This window comes from Ambystoma mexicanum, chromosome 3p (assembly GCF_040938575.1).
Source record: "Ambystoma mexicanum isolate Mex_15411 chromosome 3p, UKY_AmexF1_1, whole genome shotgun sequence".
Lineage (NCBI taxonomy): Eukaryota > Metazoa > Chordata > Amphibia > Caudata > Ambystomatidae > Ambystoma > Ambystoma mexicanum.
The window spans coordinates 73078768-73099139 of record NC_090925.1 but is presented as its reverse complement, the minus strand read 5'-3'; positions in this window follow the sequence as shown (position 1 = coordinate 73099139).

Here is a 20372-nt window from a genome sequence, read left to right as displayed (position 1 = left end):
TTCGGTAAATTCTCAATTCAACATGTTATGTCATTCTACCAAGCAAAAGTGGTTCCTATAATATTGTATGGTGCTGAAACTAAACTAATACATAGTTCATCAGTGTGGGACATGCTCGAATCTAAATTTTGGAAAGCACTGCTAAAACTTCCTCACTGCACCCCATTGCCACTCATAAGGTATGAACTTGGTTTGATTACACTTTATGTACAATTAATATGGAAAATGTGTTAATTCCTACGCAAATGTCTTTTAGGTCTTGAACATCGTAATATCTTGAGTCCTGTTGCATACTACCTTGTGAACTCTAACCATCTTTTTCCACGCACTCGGAGAAACTGCGTTTTAAATGCTCTATCTGATGCTTCTATACCTTTACTTGTCCTTTTGACAAATCCAAATCGAGCCAAGCTAAAATTGTATCAAAAAGATTGGATATGCACCAGGGATAAATATTGCACTTACAAGGACTTTGACACTCAGTTATTTGGTAAAAAAAGATTCCGGGTGATGTCTGATTACTTGCTAAAATTTCCATCACTCTAGATTAGGCAACAATATCAGCGTTTCAGGTTTAACCTATATCCGACAATGGAAATCATGGCTAGGAGGGGCTTGATCACTGATGATTTAAATCATTGTCGCTTCTGCCATGACAAAATGTGCCGTGAGACATTGAAACATTTAATAGTGGTTTGCCCAGCTTTAGATGTGACAAGAAAGAAACTTTTCAGTAAGCAACTGCGAACATATGTACCTTTGACTGTTGATGAAATCTGGTTCAGAATCTTTTCAAGCAACAAGCTGGGACTTCGAATTGCAATTGTACAATTTTTGGATACTGTGTTGTCGGAGGATACTGACATTTATTATAAACCTACTTAAATGAGGTTTGAATACGGAACTCAGAGAATTGTTACGAATATTGAACTATGCAACTGTTCAAAAGCTATAAAAAAAAAAATGCTTTTTTCTTTTAAAAATGTCTCATTTGCAATTTTAATTGTACTATGTATATATTGTACATTGCAAATTGTTCTCAATTGTTCTTAAATAATTGTTATATTGTTATATTTGAAAGGTTGATTTTTCAACCAACCAAATAAATAAAAAAAAAAAAAAGAAGATGTATTTTTTGTGGTGTACAGCCAACACGTGTTTCGACCACCTGGTCGTCTTCAAGGCTGTAGATTATCATGAACACATTATATTTTCCATATTGTATAAGATCACAACAAAAATGAAACAACCAATTCATACATTTGAACATAACACGCCATATGCACAATTGTATCAAATCAAATAAAATTGTAAATCAAACCAAACATACTCCATTTCCAGTCGAATCTGTGGAATATGTCCGATTCAATTATTCCAGTGATAATCATTGTCTCCACCATATTAAATAATTAAATTTTAAGAACCGTGAGATGTTAAACCAACTGACTTCAATGGTCATTCAATATAACCCCCAGTTTAGTGGAAAGATCCGTGTAGCAACACATCAAATGTCAAATGATTTCACCCATGTGCATGGAAGGTCCATACATTTATAGTGAACCCTAGAGGTTAACGATTAGGAAGATAATGCCATTTTCCCATCGAAAATTGTTGTTGAGGGATTAAGTATTAAGTGTGTGGATACTCTAAAATTGCTTAGCCCACTAATGAAGCAAAGATGTCATTCACCTGAAACATAACAACCTAGTTTAGGATGAAAAAGGTTGTGCTTAGTGCAAAATTGCAGTCCTAAACCAGTGAGTAATCTGACAGAAAATATATATGTATTGTCCGCAACATACCTGGACTGTCCAGTCCTGATAAATTGAATTTGTTTTTCATACTAGATCCAATCCACTCAAATGTAAGTATCAATTACTCATTGTCTGCCTGATCTGTAATGTAATCATTGAGCCTGATGTGGATCAATATTTAAGTAAATAAATCACTCGTACTAATATCCTAAATGGAATTAAGAATCCTACCTGAAATCAGGTTATAAATAAAATAGTCCCATTGGACATCATATGTACGGAACGTGTAATTTGGGATTTCAGTAGTGTAATACGTCCAGTTGATTGCGCTGCACTATTTAGAGCATTCAATAACACCTGAAAGCAGAACAAAAACAAATAACTAATAATGGAAAGGAAGAAAAACCTGCTTCAGTCACAATATCAATTGGCATTAGGGCTGTCACTTAGTGTGAAAATTAACATCCTACGCTATTTGAGGCATTCATTAGAACTTCAAAACAAAACGAGAGCACAGAACTACTAATGAAAATGGAAAATGCCTGCATCCGCCAAAATGCTACTTATTATTATGACTGTCACTTCTTGTGAACATTACGCCTCTATACACAATATAGACCACGTTGGCCACACTGTTTGCTGTGTTTGCAACATAAAAATGACTGTAAGTTGTCTTACCTATATTAGGTTAATTGCAATGAACGGGATCAATCCCTGAATCCGAATATACGTAAGAAAGGCCCGAATGGACAGCTGCTTATTTATGCAACCTGAAAGAGTTGCGGTCTGTCTCGTATGGAGAAGTCCTGACGTCATGACATCATGCATAACCTAACGCATGACGTTATGTGTAAACAACAGTGTACATCACTTCCGTGACGAAGTAATCATGACGCTGACAGCAATTCAATGAAGAAGAACGGGATATTGCTAACTATTTATAGATACATTGAAATTGTTAATTTTAAAGGAATCCATGCTGGTTCATACCATGATGTTGCTGAAGTGATGTGCTTGATTAAAACGTAAATAAAATAGACGTTGGTTTATTGATGTCACTGCACAGTCCGTCAGGAATGTCTCAGTTATTACCTCCTAATGCGCCACCAGAACTGAGGTCATCAATTCAAAGGATTACACTAATCCATAATATCTAGCATTTATTAAGTGGGTTATTATCATTGAAGTACCCAAAAAGCTGACAATAGGTCAAAGCTCATATATTGAGCTATTCCCTATCCTGTGATAAATATGGATTTACCTTTCAATTACTAAGATGAGCATGAGCATTGTATTAAATATATATCCAATTAAGGATTAAGATGAGTTCCATGTGGGTGTGCTGTACAGAATTCCTATAATCCAGAAAAATTGATTGCCACTCGTTATAGCATCGTAACGAAAGTTTGCAAGTCAGTATGGTTTAGCATCTTCAAAGCCCATAAAGTATTCAATTAATTTACATTCCAATTGTCTCAATTTTAGTTGGGTGTTCCCACCTCTTTTCCTCCTCTTCACTTTCATAAGACCAATAAACCTCAGATATTCTTTATGGGCTAGTTGGTGTTGCCAATGGATGGCAAGTGGAACCTTGGGGTCACTATTTCTCAGACTCGCTAGATGCTGCCTGAACCTTAGTCTCAACTGCCCACATATAACTTGCCACAAACACATATTATAGCATATACACCAGAGCACGTTTTGCAGTTGATGAAGTCATTAATTTTCACTGTAGTACCAGAAACATCAGTAAAACTTTGACAATGATTGTATGCATATTTGCAAGAATTGCAATTCCAACATTTAAAAAAAACCCTTTGTTGTGTTCAACAAGTGACTGTTAGAAGAAGGTTCCATGGTATTGAGGAAGGAAGGATTCAATTTCAGTTTGATCGTGTCGGCTTTAGTGAAAGTGAATTTGGGTTTGTCAGACAAAAAAGGTAGCAGATCCTTGTCCAATTTGAGAATGCACCACTGTTTCATAACCAAATGATATAAGGTTGAGGAATGTTTAGAGAATGGTGTGATAATTGCAATATGTTGTTGTAGGTCCTCTCGTTTGTTTTTATCAGCTAAAAGTTCCAATTGGTTGGTCTTAGCATATTTGTCAGAAGCTCTCTTGATGATAGTGGGTTCAAAAATCATTGACTGAGTATGTCACATTCTTTGGCATAATCAGTATCCCGACTACAGTTTGTCCGTGCCCGGTAAAATTCTTCCCCCGGTATGTTGTTAATAGTAGTAGGTTGGTGACTACTTTGGGCATGAAGTACAAAATTCACTTCTGTGGGTTTCCGATAGGTTCTGGTTTGTACTGTACTGTCTTCTATGAATATGTGTAAATCTAAGAAATCAATATATGATGCACTAGCATGGCCAGTAAAATGGATATCAAAACTGTTCTTATTTGTATATGACACAACATTATCAATCCATGGTACAGGATGTGTTTGGAGTCAAGGGAGGAAAATATCTGTTGGGCATTGCCCCCTGCTACAGCAACAGGCCATATGCGTTGGAGAACAACAGAGAGTGTACCGGCCATGCTGATCAATCATTAGCCACACACCTCTTCCTCTTCAAAGAGCAGGGACATATGTCTCAGATGAATCTGGAGCTCTGGGAAGAAATGTAATTATGCATGCAGTGCCTTTTCCCTTGCATCAAGTCTTGGGAGGATAGCTCAGGGGCAACATGCTCGCCTTGGAAGCAAGACGACAAGAGGCATCACAGGTTCGATCCTCGGGTCTGCGCTTAGAAACCTCTGGGTATTAAGCGCGTTATAAATAACCTATCATATCATATCAAGTGCTTGAGGATGGATTTCAGGAGGAAGGCGAGTCCACATCAATGTAGGCACAAGTGTCAGAATAGGTGACATTAGCTCAGGAACAGAGACCACTCCATGGATGAAGAAAACTAAGTGATTCTTAAAACTCTTCTTCCCTGATTTCTTGAATGTGTCAAAGGTCATATTCCACCCTTGATTCATTAGCAAGACTCAAACAACTCTACTTTGTTGATACCGCAGATTGCGAGGGAGACACAGAGACGGAATAAACCCTGTCACAGGAAGCAAGATCAGGCACTCCCTGCGCACCAGTGTGCAGTATTTCCCAAAACAGATCCACATAACATATGCTAGTGGTAGAATTAATTTGCAGTCAGTCACATTAGCAGCACTGGCTCTTCAATCAACAGCATTCACACAATGGGCCTCATTACGAGTTCGGCCGGTAGCCGTGCCTACATTACAGGCACGGCTACCGCCGAACTCGCATCCGGCACCGTCACCCGCGAATGGGCACTTACCGGCCCATTACGAGTTGAATGGGCCGGTAAGTGCCCATTTGCGGGTGACGGTCATGCCGTGTCCTCATCCCCATTCTGCCCCATGGGGCAGAATGGGGATGAGAGAGGGAGCAAACAACGGGCCATTACGAGATGGCCCGTTGTTTGCTCCCTCCTCCCCTCGCGGGACCCGGTAAGCACGCCTGGTTTTCCCAGGCGTGCTTACCGTGTCCTGCGAGGGGACCTCGTAATGTGGCAGAATGGGTTGAACGGCGCCGTCACCTTTTACGGCGGCGTTTAACCCGTTCCTGCCAGGGTCGTAATGAGGCCCAATATCCTCTACTGCACAGTACACTTTACAATGAGCAGACCTCAAGTAGGAGGAGAGGTTAGGGCCCATCTCAGTCTTTGTGACATCCTTTTATGGTGGAAAAGCATATCTTGCCACCTGAAATATATACACAAAAAAGTATTATGCGAGGGAAGCAGAGTATCAAGTAGGGCACCACATCCCTGTAGGCCCACATGAGAAGGCATCTGCATGGTTGGCGAAAGGAATGGGAGACCAAGGAGCCCCCCATCCCTCAATTGCAGACAATGGGCACATTTTCTGATTCATAGATTGTCATAAATATACTGAGAACGCTAACTTTTCCGGCTGATCCCATGGCTCACAGTCAACTTATTAATCTCTTACTGCATAGGCACAACAATGCTGAAACCTTACAGTGTGTCACAAAAGACAAGGAAAGGGTTGTCTAATAAATAGCAAAATTGGTGTAATCTTGGTTTGATCTTGTCAATAGATATACTGTCATATTCCTTTATTGCCTTCAGATAGCACCATGTCATTATTGGTCGCCAATGGGAAATGCCAAGATGGCACTACTTCAAATGAACATCAGTATCATTCCTCTATAACCATGTCATAAAAGCTGTGTGAATAGAACAAACCACTATGCAGGTAAGACATTCCACATAAGACATTGCATCTAATGGACAGGTGAGCTGGAGAACTCAGGAACAGATTTCAAGGCCATCACCGGACACTGGGCCACCCTTAGCCATGTGTCTCATCAGCAAAGCTCTGCAACGAAGCCATCAAATGTTGTTTAGTAGCAGGCCACTCTCTGTATGGAAATGTTTGATGGTAGGACACACAGAAGAGATGACAAGTATATGAGGTTGAGGCATATTGGCTCACTTCTCATGGCTTCCAAATTCACTTAGTGTCAGCTGACAATGGATGTACCATGGTAGCTACACAGAAGCTTGGCGAAACTATGCATGTGTGCGGCATTGTGCGGCGTTGCTCATGTCCTGCATCTTGTCGTGAGCTAATTTGGAAGTGAGTACACACCACTCGCTGAGATGGTAAGTGTGACCCAGAAGATCCGCACCTACAGTGTCCAGAATATGTTAGGAAAAGTTCAGTCCCACCACCTGCTCCCTTACAATCAGTTAAAACTGCAATTATAACTTGGTGGGATACAACTCTCTATATGTTATGTCATGTTAAATGTTCTTATACCGTGCACTAAAGCCACCTGCGTAGTTTCTTGGCACTCAATTTGATGGAGTGGCTACAGAAGCAGACCTTGTGGGATGATTGTTCTATGCGGTAGACCTTTCTAGAGGCCACAAAGCATGTTTCCTATTTGATATGGTTTATCTTTTGGAATTAAAAATATCCACCTCAATATATGAATAGGAACTATCTAACGATGCAAACAGGAGGCAACTGGTTATGAGTCTGCTCTCAACATTCCTACAGGATCAATGGATTGTTAGGATAAATTGAAATATGCAATACCTATTTGCATCTTTTCTTGGATCATGATTTAAAGTCAAATTGTGAATCTTTTAATAACAAGTGCATATGGACGAGGAAAAGTGCTTGTAATTTGCAAATGGATGTGCTAACTGTGATGCACTAAAAGGATGTTTAAAGCATGGATTGAAGAAAAAAAGGAAGCCAAATGTCAGAGACCAACAACTCTGGGCAGGACACTGCAAAGACGTGTATTCAGTGCACAAATATTCTGTACAATTTTGAGACTTTCAACGAGGTGAAAAATGTAAGCGGCTGTGGGAAAACATCCTCTCAAATATCGCTTGCTGTATGCAACGTGCCCCCCGTCAGAATTCAGCAGGTCCACCACAGACCAGATGGCTGATACTTATGTTCTTGACACTTGCTAAATTTATTGTGGAAATTAGAACCTGTGCCCTAGCTACACACATGAGAGAACATCTTAACTCGGAAGACTACGGTGGGTGGAAAAACTAAGCCCATCTTTTGAAAGACCTCACAACAGATTCTTCAGATGATGAGGATTTGTGTGTAAGACCGATAGAGTCATGCAGATGAGCAGCATGGAGAGAGGTGCAGGAAACTTTGACTCTTGCAGTAGTTGTTCAGTGTATTGCAAATGCAAATGTTTAGTTTTTCCTTCTTCAGCACTAACATCCAGCGTGCCCGCTATTGTCGAATTCATAGAGTCACACAGACAATCTGTAGTTTCTGTCTCAATTTATTGGTTCTACCAAGAAGCATAGACAATATCGCAGTCCTCGTACCTCAATCACAATCTGATGGTTCTGCCACAGTTTATTTTCCTCCAACAACTAGCAGAGCTATCCTCTCAGTCCTGTACCATGACCAAAATGTAGAGGTTCTGCTTCCATTTTCTGGCCGTATCAGCCAGCTATCAACCTGCAGAACCACTCATTGAGTCGTAGTATCTCACACACATACTGGATGTTCTGCATCAATTTAATTTGGTCTACCAACCATCAGATTCAATGTCTTAGTTCGAATCCTTCAGACTCTAGTACTCCACTTACTATCTGGAGTTTCTGCTTCAATTTATAGGGCTCTACTAACCAAAAAAGACATTCTCTGAGTCCTTCTACAGCACACAATATCTGGATGATCTCCCTCAATTTATTGGGCTCTACCAAGCAGCCGAGGTCCTTTAGGAATCCTAGAGCCACACTCACAATGTGGAGGTTCTTTCAAACTTTTTTGGCTGTACCCTCCAATGGAGCCCCTCCCATTAAGTGCTAGGCTATTATCCAAATCTATGCAAAAAGGAAAAGCATACTCGTCCTTGGCACTTAAGGGGTTACGTCTTAGTACTGCAGTCACAAATTGGAGGGACTGCCTTAATTTATTTGACTTTGCCAAACAGCGAAGCAACTCCCTGCCTGGCTGCGCCTTGAAACACTTGGTGTGTATAGGTGCATTTTAAATAACCTATTAATCAATCAATCAAGGGGATAGAAAAGGGATTATTAACACCATAAACAGCTAAAAACTCTTCCAAAATACTCCTAAACTATACTAAATTCTCCCAAAACACTCCAATGCTCTTACAAAACCACCATTTCGAGAGCCCATTTCATCAACTCCTAACTTAACAGGTGAATAAAACTCAACAAAGGACCTTGACCCTGTTTTAGAATGTTTTGCTGTATCTGGTTGGCTGGTTAAACCCCCATCCTGTTTCTCAAGCTCTGTAATTGGTCAGTGGGCTCAAACCCCTCCTTGAGAGCTGTGGCAGGGTTCGACCCTTTGGAATACCCATGGCAAGTTCATATTTGGGATCAATTCGCAATTATTAATAGTGGACCTGTTAGTGAGTTAACCTTACAGTTCTTTCTCCTCTGCCTCTATATCTTTGATTACAAACCCACTCCCTTCTTTGGCAGGTTTTACAATAACCCTTCTATTTCACACCAATTTAGAGGAAAATCCAGCCTGCCGACAAAGGTTGTGGGATTGTACCCCAATATATAGGGAACATAAGAAAGAACTGGATATGAACCATAATAATTCAGCCCACCACATCACATTGAGACACTTGACACTGAGATCAGGATGTGCACTGAGGAAGGTTCAGAAAGAGGATGGATAATTGAGGAAGAATTTTTGCATTTTGGACATTTTTCAACCCTTTTAAAAACACTTGTTAAAACTGGTCCTACTGTGCACAGATCATTGAGTGAACCTCTGGTTCCATTTATAGTAGCAGGTAAGACCTTCATTCTAGAAGCTCTTTCAACTTAAGTTGACGTGTTTCTAAAAACCTTTGGGGTGATTGCATCCTCTTACATAGAGGATTTAACAGACACAACCGAGTGTGTTGAATATCTCAGTGTGTGGCTCATAACGAGTGATGTAGTATCTCAATCCAGAAACATTCCCCAACATTTGCCTTTGGAAGTTCTTAGAGGAAGGAGGGATACATTCTTCTTGGTTTGCAACCAACTGCATAGTGATTCTGGCAGAGGACGACTAGTTCCTTAAACTTAAGGGTAAACACATGGAGAAAGATTTTTCCCCAGATGTGTACAGCCTGTTCAAGGCAGTTTTTGTTCAATTGTTTATCTATCGAAAGTCAAATTTCTTCAAGTTATATGTATTGTAAACAGTGTTCTTTATTACATGTTCATGATGGAATTTCAAACTTAAATGACATACATTGAAGGAAAAACATAAAATAGAGGCAGCCCCTGTGGAGGGTGACTTTACAATAGAGCAGTGGATGTCTGATTGAGCGTAAAGTCTGGTGATGGAGTGCATTTTAGAGAGATACATAGACTAGGGATGGAGGCCCAGCAGCAGTCATCAATAAGATGTACATTAAGGTTTTGCAGCCTGACCATGCAATTCATACACATGCGTACATTGTACTTACAAACACATGTGACATTATCTGGATGTGTAGTCCAAGGTGATTTAGTGGGTGGTGTTGTGGGGGTAAGAGGTTGTGGTATTATCCCCTTCCTGGCTAACAAGTAGAGTTTGAGTCTGATCTTAAATAATTGCACGACGGCCTAGCTTTATGGCTGTTTGTGCAAGGGGTATTCCAGTGGAGATGGCCAAGTGGAGATAAGGCCAGGAAAAGGGATGGGGCATGATCCGTGGTGTGATGTGAAATAAGGCAGTAAACAGCAAGGTTGTGACATGTGTAGGATCACTGAGTTATAGTCAGGGACTAATAAGAGATGCTATCTGTGACAGAGAGGGGTTAAAAGGGTGGATTTACAGGTGAATTGTAGGAACTTAAAGAGAGAGCAATTTTGGATGGAAAACAATCCAGAATGGTTACAATGTGGGGAGGTGGCAGATAATATGGGTAGGTTGTAGAGGTTAAGAGGTGCGTAGTTGAGAAGGAGTAAAAGGAAAGACAAAAGAGTCAGCTCAACCGGTTAAAGGCGAGTCCCTGTACGCTCACACTAGAGAGAATACAACCCGCTAGGGAAGAAAGGCCCAAGTTGATCTTGTAAGGATAATACGTTTTAATATCACACGCAGATGAGAGTAACAACAAAGAACTCTGCTGCCAAGAACGTTCTGCCAAAAAAGGGTACAAGCAGTGGCTAAAGAGGAGACATATTGTCATAGTGACGCAACACATACAGTAAAAACCAGTGTGGCTGGTTGGTGTGTACCTATACATGATCCCCCTGTCCCATAAGGGATGCCAGGTCATTGGTTTGAGCCCAGTCTGTCTGTCTTCCATCACGTGGGTGCTGTGGAGATCATCTTCTTCCCACTAATGGTGAAAGAACAAAGTAACTACACTCCTAACACAAAGCTACTTTATCATTATTGTGCACCTGGCAGGCTTTAAGACTGGCAGAAAGGAGGTCCTGAGGCACTCTAACCTCCACAGACACATTTCACTCTCTTCCGTGCCATCTGGCTCCAAGGTCTCCAGCTGTAAGTGATTTCAATCCGGCACACACCCAGGTCAACGCCTAGCAAATAATGCACAACTGAAATCCTTATTTATTTTTGTCTAAAAGTTCTTTATTCTGAACGATATACCACTCATATCATGTCCTTCTCCTGGAACCCCCCCGGTCACACTGAACCAGGAATCAGGCTGGTTTGCAAAAGATAAATATTTATTTATGTATTTAAAATGTAATCACAATATGTTTAATAGGTACAGAAAAATCACCAATGGGGTGTTGTAACACTGAATAATCTCTTTAATACAAAAGGAGTGGTGAGCAAAACAATTCAACACAGAAATAATACTTTTGTGTGTGTGTTCAGATCAGATAGCACTTTAGTTAGAGGTTCCCCCTGCACACCCTTCAACCCCCAATAGGCAATGTAAAGAGATAGGAGGAGAGAGCAGGTATTCAGGAATGGCAGCATTCAAACAGAATATAAATCCCACTTTCCCCCAGCAAACACAAGAGAAAAACGGAATTGACTGTCAAGCTGTCAGAATGGCTTTTAAAGTTATTTTACAATGGACTGGGAAAAAACACCAAATATGGTCTAAATTAATGAAATTGTTATAAATTCTTATGGGAGCCGCTTTGGATAGTTGCACACAAACACAAGCAATGATTTCATCCAAAGAAGACATTTGGAATCTTAAAATTGAAGATGGGAGCAATTAAAAACTGTTTTACACGTGTAAAAATTTCCCAAACCGAAAATTTGCAGCAAAATTTTCACTGCGTGATTTTCGCAAAAACGGAATGCAATGGAAAGCTGTGGATGTTAGCTGCAAGCAATAGTTGAAATTATGTTTCTAGCACAAATACTGGGGGAGTTATGGAGGTTTTAGTGGAGGTCGTTTTTTCGAGATAGGCGCAAGAATGGAAAACAGGAATGCACTTTTAAAATGACAAATGGGTTGTTTACACTAGGGGATGACTATGAACAAAATGAATACCACACAGGAAAACAGTCACTTGATAAGGGCGTCTGCCTACTAAGGAAACTCGCTTTCTTCAGATGAGAAAAGATCCGCGCAGATATAGTTTTAACAATACTAGTACAGGAGGAAAGATAGGATCGATCAGATAAAGGGTTCAGATAAGGCCAAGATACTCCTAACAATACAGGTTCTGAATACAAGATACGATGGGTCTAAGATAGGGATGAGACTATACAACATACATATGCAAGTGACACAATTGTTCCTATGGCTACTCACTGGAGATGTTTTTTAAATGGGACCGTCAATTGTGATCAGGGGATGGGATCTGGTTTAGGACAGATGGCTGGGCACATCGGATTGGGCAGCGTTAGCAAGGCGCTCTGGTCACAGCACGGCCCAGGACTGGACTGGATCTGCAAGGCACTCTGGTCACGGCACGGCACATGACTGGACTGGATCTACCCTTCTTGGTTCTGAGGATATTTATTTGAGCAGGCAAGCAGTATAGCACAGTCCGACTGTATTATGATGTTTCCCCTTAGGCTTGTGGGGTATTGTCCGGAATTTGAGGCGTAGCTCAAAATGGTTCAGCTATGCAATGGGTTTCTGCTTTGCCAAGTTTCTGGAGTCTGGAGCAATGAAGATGTAGAGTTCAGCAGCAGGGTGCTCCGCCAGCATCAGGATAGTGTGTGAATCTGTCTGTCTTTCAGTGTGGTGAACTGTCTCTATTTATGCTATGAAAGTGACATCACAAAGGGGTGTGTGGGCTGGTTTAGCCTAAGCTTGCCCCTTTGAAAGGCGATTGGGTCAGAGTCTACTCTCTGCCTTGATAGGAGGAGAAAACAGAGTGTCATCTTTATGGTGTGATTTTATGAGGCTGAGAATCCACCCCTAGTCCCTGGAACACAAATTCTACTTTCGGCACAATACATATTTCCACATGTGCAGCCTCTATAACAATCACATATACAGATTACATATTTTACATAGCAGCTACTCCTCAAAACCCCGTAGCTGTGGGATCTTGTCTCTGCTTTTCACATAATTTTGCCCTTTTCACTAGGAATACAATGTCCAATTTTTAAGCAAATTTCTACAAGTGTGCATATTTAACATGGGCACAAGTCTATAAGGTTTCACAATTCTAGCGGAAATACCTTATGCGCAAAATCACATTTCTTGCTGTGGCTTTCCAGAACATGTCACACGGTTTTGCCACCTCTTGAAACGTGCAGCCAAAATTTAGATTCACAAATCTGCAATTATTTTTTATTTTTCACAATTTTAAACAGTAAGTTATCGGTCTTTTTAAAATTGATTCTTTGTCCTTGTTAAGCAACAAATGGTTCTTTTAGCTCCACCCCTTGGTCTCTCCCTGGAAGCCCAGGAGCCATCTCCCATGATTGCTCCTTGCAGAGGCCATTTACGACTGTCTCCACACTTCGCATTTCCTTAGCTGCAGCTGGTCATTGTTCCCCTTCCCACTGCAGACCAGGTTCTTTCTAAACCCTATAATTAACACTTCTGTGTGATTTCCTGCTGGGGGGAAAGACCTTCCTTCTGTTAGCAGCCTGTTATTCCAGTTTGGTAGCTTCAGCCTAGTTTAATTTAATTGTCAACTCTGTTGAATTTTTCCTTAGCACAAATCCAACTTGTTGTATCAAAGAACACATAGCTTTCTCATTCAGGATTTTAAACCCATGGGATCAAAACAATTACAATATGGGTTACTATCATAAAAAGGCTTCTTAGATTGCAAACATTTGATTTCAGTTCATACATGTTAGAGTTTAATCAGGCAGGCTCCTGACAGCTGTCATCACAGCAGCCCTCTGCTGCACAGAGATTTGTACAGATCCACAGACAGGCCACTTTTGCTGTGGACATTTCTTTATGCTGTCAGCCTTTCAGGACCTTGTAAGTTCACAATGATTTCTTCAACTAAGTGAATTGTAGCACCCAGCAAGAATTTTGAATATTTGAAAGTGTTTTGTACCGACATTCTGAAGTTTCAGCAACAAAGAAAAAGTGATTTAAAGAAAGATTCTGGGTTTTCATTTAGCAAAGCACTGCTGTTTCCTTTTGTACTCCATTTTCAATTGTTGTGGAGCCCAATGACACATTTCAGGAGTGAGAGCTCTGTTCCACCTCTGACAACATGCGTGGCAGATTGGGCAGCCAACATTTTGTGCTTTGCAAAGCGCGATTTTCAGGGGTTTTGGCGCTCACAAGGGTTTTGCGGCCATTTTGCTGTTTCTGGTCCCATCATAACACAGTGGTGCAGCATAGAAGAGCAAAAGTGGGTCAATACATCCCACACACCCTCGTTTGAACTATAATGTATCCCTCCCATCACCTTGCACTATAAATCCTACAATTGTTGCTCAAAGGCGTGCAATGTCTGTCCTCTTTGAACATTTCAGGACTTGTTACTTTGGGGTTGGTGGTCAAAGGGCTCCTGGTGTCATGGACTTCAGGGATCTTGGGGTTTAGTCAGTTATATGGGCTATAACTCGAGGTTGCCTGGTTGACGGGCCATGTCATGCTTTGGCCAGTGTGGGATAACATGCATACCACGTGCCAGTCTATGATCAGGATCTTGTAGGGCAGATTCCTTGCAGCTAGAAAAACATCTTTGCAACACTGTTAGAACAATGAATGAGCTTTATGGTGGTTGAGGGTGTGGGTTGTCCTCATCGGAGCTCGGGCATGGCTGCAGATTTCCCTTGTCTCGCAATTAGGGCCTAGTGCATGAAATGCTGCATTCACCATGCAGGCCTTGTCTCCAAACTATGGTTACTAACATCTACACAGAATTCATTAACATCTACACAAAGTAGTCTTGCTCGCACCTTGGGCTATACTATATGGGTTGATTATTTGGTTTGGGCCATGCCACTGTGACCCCTCCCCCCTGGCCAATCACAGTGTTTCGAATGCCGCTCGCCTTACTCTAAAATCAGTGGGACGGGATTGCCTCCTCCCAACCACAGTAGCCCACTTTGTGAAAAACAAGGACACAGATCATGGTTTTGGTCAAGTCGTGGCTGAGTAGGTGTACCCTGGCAGTAGTTGCAATAGTCATGATGAATTGCTGGTGTCATAGGTCACTGCAAAAGAGGACCCCAAGTTTGAATGCATTAGGTGAAAAGAGTGGGGCTGTCAAGAGAAAATGTGATGGATGATCAGAGAGTGGGCTATCAGTGAACTCATGGAGAAAGATGACACGTTTATTTGAGGAATTAAGCATCATGTAGTATAAAACAATCCAGTGACAGCTGGCTATGTGGGAACTGGTAATGCATTCGGCGGTAGCAGGCCTGATGGGAAAATCTAAAGGGGATTTGGGTATCATCTGAGAAAAAGTGGTTGTGAAAACCAAGGGAGGAGAGGAGTTTACCCAGTGAAATGGTGTAGTGAGTGAAAAGGAGTGGGACAATGACCTATTCTTTGGGGAATCCCACGGAAAGGATATTTGGGATAAGACGTTTCAGCATTCTAGAAGAAACAGAGGAGGAGGCAGAGCGGAAAGAGACCACACTGTCCAGTATGAAGTCTTCGAAGGCAGTGGGGGAGAGGGTCTGCCCTGTAATAAAGGCTGCAAAGAGATCAAGTAGTACAAGGATGGAGGAGAGGTGAGCAGTGGTTAAAGAGTTGGATAGGTGGATGAGAGGAGTTTCAGTGAATTGATTGCTCTGGGGGCCTGAATGGAGGAGGTTGCAGCAGGAATCCTAGTTACTGGTTAGTTCCTCTAGGCTAAAGCCCTCATCTAATTTACTAGTGCAACACCTGGGAGTCATTTTTGACAATGCATTTTTTATTTAGAGCTGAAAATGACACAATGCACCAGAGATTGGCTCTGTAGGTGCATTCTCAGCTGTCTTTTCAAGTGCCTGGGACAATCCAGTGCATATATCTGGCATAATGTTGCCAGTCCTCTGGTGGCTGGAACATACTAAAGCATAATATCTGGCACTCCTGATATTTGCATTTTTAAGGCTATAATGGTGTATCAGTCTTATTACCAAACACATTTTTACACAGGATATTTGTACCACAATCTTGCTACAAAATCTTGATGGCAGGTTTGGTTGAGACAACATGGATGGGGCAAGTGTGTGCGGCTTTTTGCTGGGGAAAAAGCAGGACCAATTGTGCGGTACAAGCTCTGCAGTGAAACATTCTTTGATAAAAACCACAAGGCACTGTAGAAGTACAGTTGGCTTCTAATATTCTTTTGAATAGATATGATTTAATCTCCAGCAACAATGCACTGTATGTCCTTCACTGGCTGCTCATGATGAAGCCTGTCCTCCTTGCAGAGTTCATTCATGCCATTCATTATCCCTTTAGTAAAATAACAAAACATATATTCAAACCATATGTTCTAGTATATACTGTGCTGAATCACTAGATGCTGCCACTTCTCCCCGAGAGGGAGACCTTTCCCATGAGGCCAGAGAGGTGAGGACTTTACCCTATCGGGTCTCTCTGGTGGGGTATAATGTGGGAGGATCTCACGGGTGGGGCTGTCCCTCTAGGGATAAGGACGGCCATCTAGGGTACAACCCTTATGAGAACATCACACCCCACATACTCCAGCCTCTCCTTCCTCTTCTAAACTCTTTGTAGACCTATGAACTGTTATAAGACTGGGTACTTTAAGGTTTTTAAAAGTACTGGGATGAAGAAGAACAACAGAACCCTAAGTACTCCAAGTACTCCAAGTACTGGGATGAACTGGCCCGTGGAGCAATAAAGATAACACATGTGAAAGAGATGAAGGACTTATACAATGGGCCCAGACACTGCTGGCAACACTGTATAAAAAGTGACAATGGACTAAACAAGGTGTGTTGGGCAGCCACGTAGGACAGCAGGTGTGCTGCACACCGAATGCAGGAGATTTAAGTCTGCATCGCTGATCCAGAGGGAGAGAATTCTCTGATAAATCTGGCACAGTGTTCACCGAATCCCAGCCTAAAGTCTCCTCCCATGTGGCCAGGGGAATGCAGCCGCTACCTGATCCTAACCCTGGAACTGGTATTGGATGGGTGGATCACATGGGAGGAGAAGGCTAGAAAGGGAATATAGTGGCTCTGTCAGGGGAGATACAGTGTGTATCCTCCTTTGATGATGAGGTTTCCCTAGTGCCTGGATGTTTAATGGGCTGTTTTCATAGTGAGGCATCCCCCCCAAACTTACCGAAGGTGCCAAGCATAAGAATCCTGTTTGAAAACATGGACATGGTGTATTTTCTATTTGTATTTTTTTTATTTGTAACGCGCACCGTCAGGCCCGGAGGTATCAGGGAGCAACTTTGGACATGGTTACATGACAAGCATACATATATTCACATTTTAGATACAGTGCAAAGTATTCAGAGCATACAGCAATATACATCATTTACATTAGATCCGGCGTTTTACTGCGACAGGGCTCCCAGGTGCATAAGGAATCGGAGTTTCAAGGCTGATTGAAGAGCCAGGATTTCGTTTTGGACTTAAAGGCATTAAAGCATTCTTCTGATCTGATAGTGAGGGGGAGGGCATTCCAAAGCTTGGAAGTTAGGACTGGGAAGCTTGATCCACCCACTTTTTGTAGTTTGAACCTAGGGATAGTTAAACAGTGGGTCTGGGCGGTTCTTTGAGGGCGGGTAGGCACGTGGCGAGATAGCCGGCTGCAGAGATACGGGGGGACTTGGTTGGCTAGGCATTTGTGGGTAAGGCCTAAGGCTTTCAGTGCGATTCTCTGTTTGACAGGTAGCCAGTGTAGATTGGATCTATATTCCGAGATGTGGTGGTTTCGCGGGATGTTTAGGGCCGCTCTAATGGCGTTATTCTGGGAGATTTGCAATTTGTTCAGATTATCTTGGCTGGTTCCTAGGTAGAGGGCGCTACCATAGTCGATTTTTGCCATGATGAGGGTTCTGGCCAGTGTGACCGTATTTGGGGTGGTCAGAAATGGCCTGCAGGCTGCAATGAGTTTGCAGGTGTATGCCGAAGCAGATCTGACTGCATTTGTTTGTCGGGATAGGGATAAGGTGGCGTCAAGGTAGACGCCTAAGGTATTAGTGTCTTTCGATACTTGAATGGTGTTGCCATTGGTGATAAACGATTGGTAGGACGGCTCAAGTTTACTAAGGCATTGCGTAGTGCCCAAAATGAGGAGCTCAGTCTTGTCGTCATTGAGGCATAACTGGTGTTGTGCCATCCAAGCTTGGATGACCAGGTAGACGTCATTCAGGGCCTTGGTGTCAGCCAAGTAGTCACCCGTGATGGGAATGAGTATCTGGGTGTCGTCAGCGTAATTCGTATAAGAGACACCCAGATAGTCAAGTACATCAAAGAGCGGTTTTGTAAAAACATTATAGAGTGTTGGCGACACGCAAGAGCCCTGGGGGACACCGCAGTGAATAGGGGAAGGATCTGCAGCTGCAGATTGAGAAAAGACCCGCATAGATATATTACTCAATAATGATTTGATCCAGGCTGTAGCTGACGGAGAGAAATGGGCAGCAGAGTGAAGATGCTTGCATAAGATTTGGTGATTGACCAGATCGAAATGCTGCAGAGAGGTCAAGTAGAAGCAACAGGGCAAGTTTGCTGTTGTCCTTTAAAACTTTAATTTGAGTTTTTAAGTCTAGTAGAGCTGTCTCTGTTCCGTGTCTAGGGCGGAGGCCAGATTGTCTAAGACCTAGAAGATTATTGGCTTCCAAGTACTCTTGGATTTGCAAGTATGCTGCACGGTCTAGGATTTTTAGCAGGAACGGAACAATAGCAATAGGTCGGCAGTTGGTAGGTATGCTAGGGTCAAGGGAGGGTTTTTTGAGCAGGGGGATCACCCATGCGTCCTTAAGGTTGTCAGGGACAGTTCCTGTTTTAAAGGAGGCATTGATGAAGGATGTGATAAATGGGGCCAAATCATGGGCAGATTCCTTGATGATTGGGGCAGGGCAGGGATCACCCTGGCAGTTGGAGGGTTTGATCCTCAGGATAATGTTTTCCACCTCTGCAGTGGTGAGCGGTGAGAAGGCAAACCGTTTGAGAATGGGCAAGTCAGGGGAGAGGGACCCAGCTGGGGTAGGAGGACGGTTGTCCAGTTTCAGGCTGTCTTGTTTAGCTATGATTTTAGATTGAAGCGTGGTGATTTTATTCAGTAACGCTGCCTGAATGTTAGCACACCATTTGCTATCTTTAATGCAAGTGTTGGGGGGGTAACAGGAGTTTCGAGCTCTTTTAGGATCTTAAAGAGTTCCTTAGAGTTGGAGTCAGCTTGCAGGATGTGATTATTAAGGGACTCTTTTTTCGCCTCTATAATGGCTGCTTTCTAGGTGAGGGATGCCAAGAGAAAACCGTCTTTGTGCGCGTCAGAAGGGTGACTTTTCCAATGATTTTCGGCACAGCGTTTGGTTTTGCGGAGTACTCTTAACTGTGGAATGAATCAAGAGTTAAGGTGTGCCTGTGGTTTGGCCTTCCTCAGTTTGATGGGGGCAATAGAGTCTATAGCTGTGAGCATGCTGCAGTTATAGATGTCAGCTAGGGTAGTGGGGTCATTGCAGGAGTCAGTGGCCGCTTTAAGCGAAGGGAGTAGCAGAGGAAGACGTTTCTCCTTGGTTATGTCCTTTTTATTTCTGGTCGGGAGAGCAGGCGCTATCAAGGACGGGATACGGGGGGAAGCTTCAATATTAAAAGTGATGATGTGGTGGTCTGACCATAAGCAAGGGGTATTGGCCAGGACGTTGATATTGCAGTTAGAGCTGGCTAGCCAGTCAAGGGTCCTACCTTTAGAATGCGTGGGCTCTTGGATGTGCAAGGTGAAGCCAAAATTAGAAAGGGCGTTTTCCAAGTCTAGTGCAATAGGATCTTTGGGGTCACCAAGTCCCAGGTTGAGGTCTCCAAGGATAATAATTTGTGAGTTAGTTTTTGCATTGTCAAGGAGGAGGGTAGAGATTTCGCCAACGCAGGAAGGTGCAGGGCCTGGGGGCCTGTAGATTAGGTGGAGGGTGGCTGTTTGATTAGGTGTAAGTGCGAGTTTGACTGATAATAGTTCAGCGGACTCGAGTTTAGTGTTGGTCGATACTCTTAAATCCAGAGTGCTTTTGTGGATGATGGCTAGGCCACCACCTCTGGTGTGGGAAGCAGAGGTGCGGTCACATCTCATGATGCCGAAGCCGGGTGATAGGGCAAGGGACAAGGAGGGACCGGATGCGGCATGAAGCCAAGTTTCAGCTATGGCAATGAAGTCAAGATCTGAAAATGTTATAAGGTCTGCTACATCTAGAGCGTGCGCTGGGAGGGATCTGGCGTTGATGAGGGCGCCCTTGATAACTGGCAGTTTTCGCCTCTGTAGAGGGGGGTTTGCCCTTGGTGGGTGCAGTGGGTGAGCACAGTGGTGTGTGTCGTGTTTGCTTGGGAAGGTTACTACGGGTGGGCATAAGCGGAATCTGGTGCCTAATCTTTTGTTTCTGAGAGATAAGGAACACGGTTGATTCGGAGTGGGTTTACCAGCGAAGTGTTTCAGCCAGAGGGCAGGGTCATTGAAGTATGGGTTACTGTCAGTGTTGAGGTGCTGGAGACCTAAGGTAGGTGTCATAGGGTCCAGTGTGGGGGTCACCATGCGCGGGGTCGGG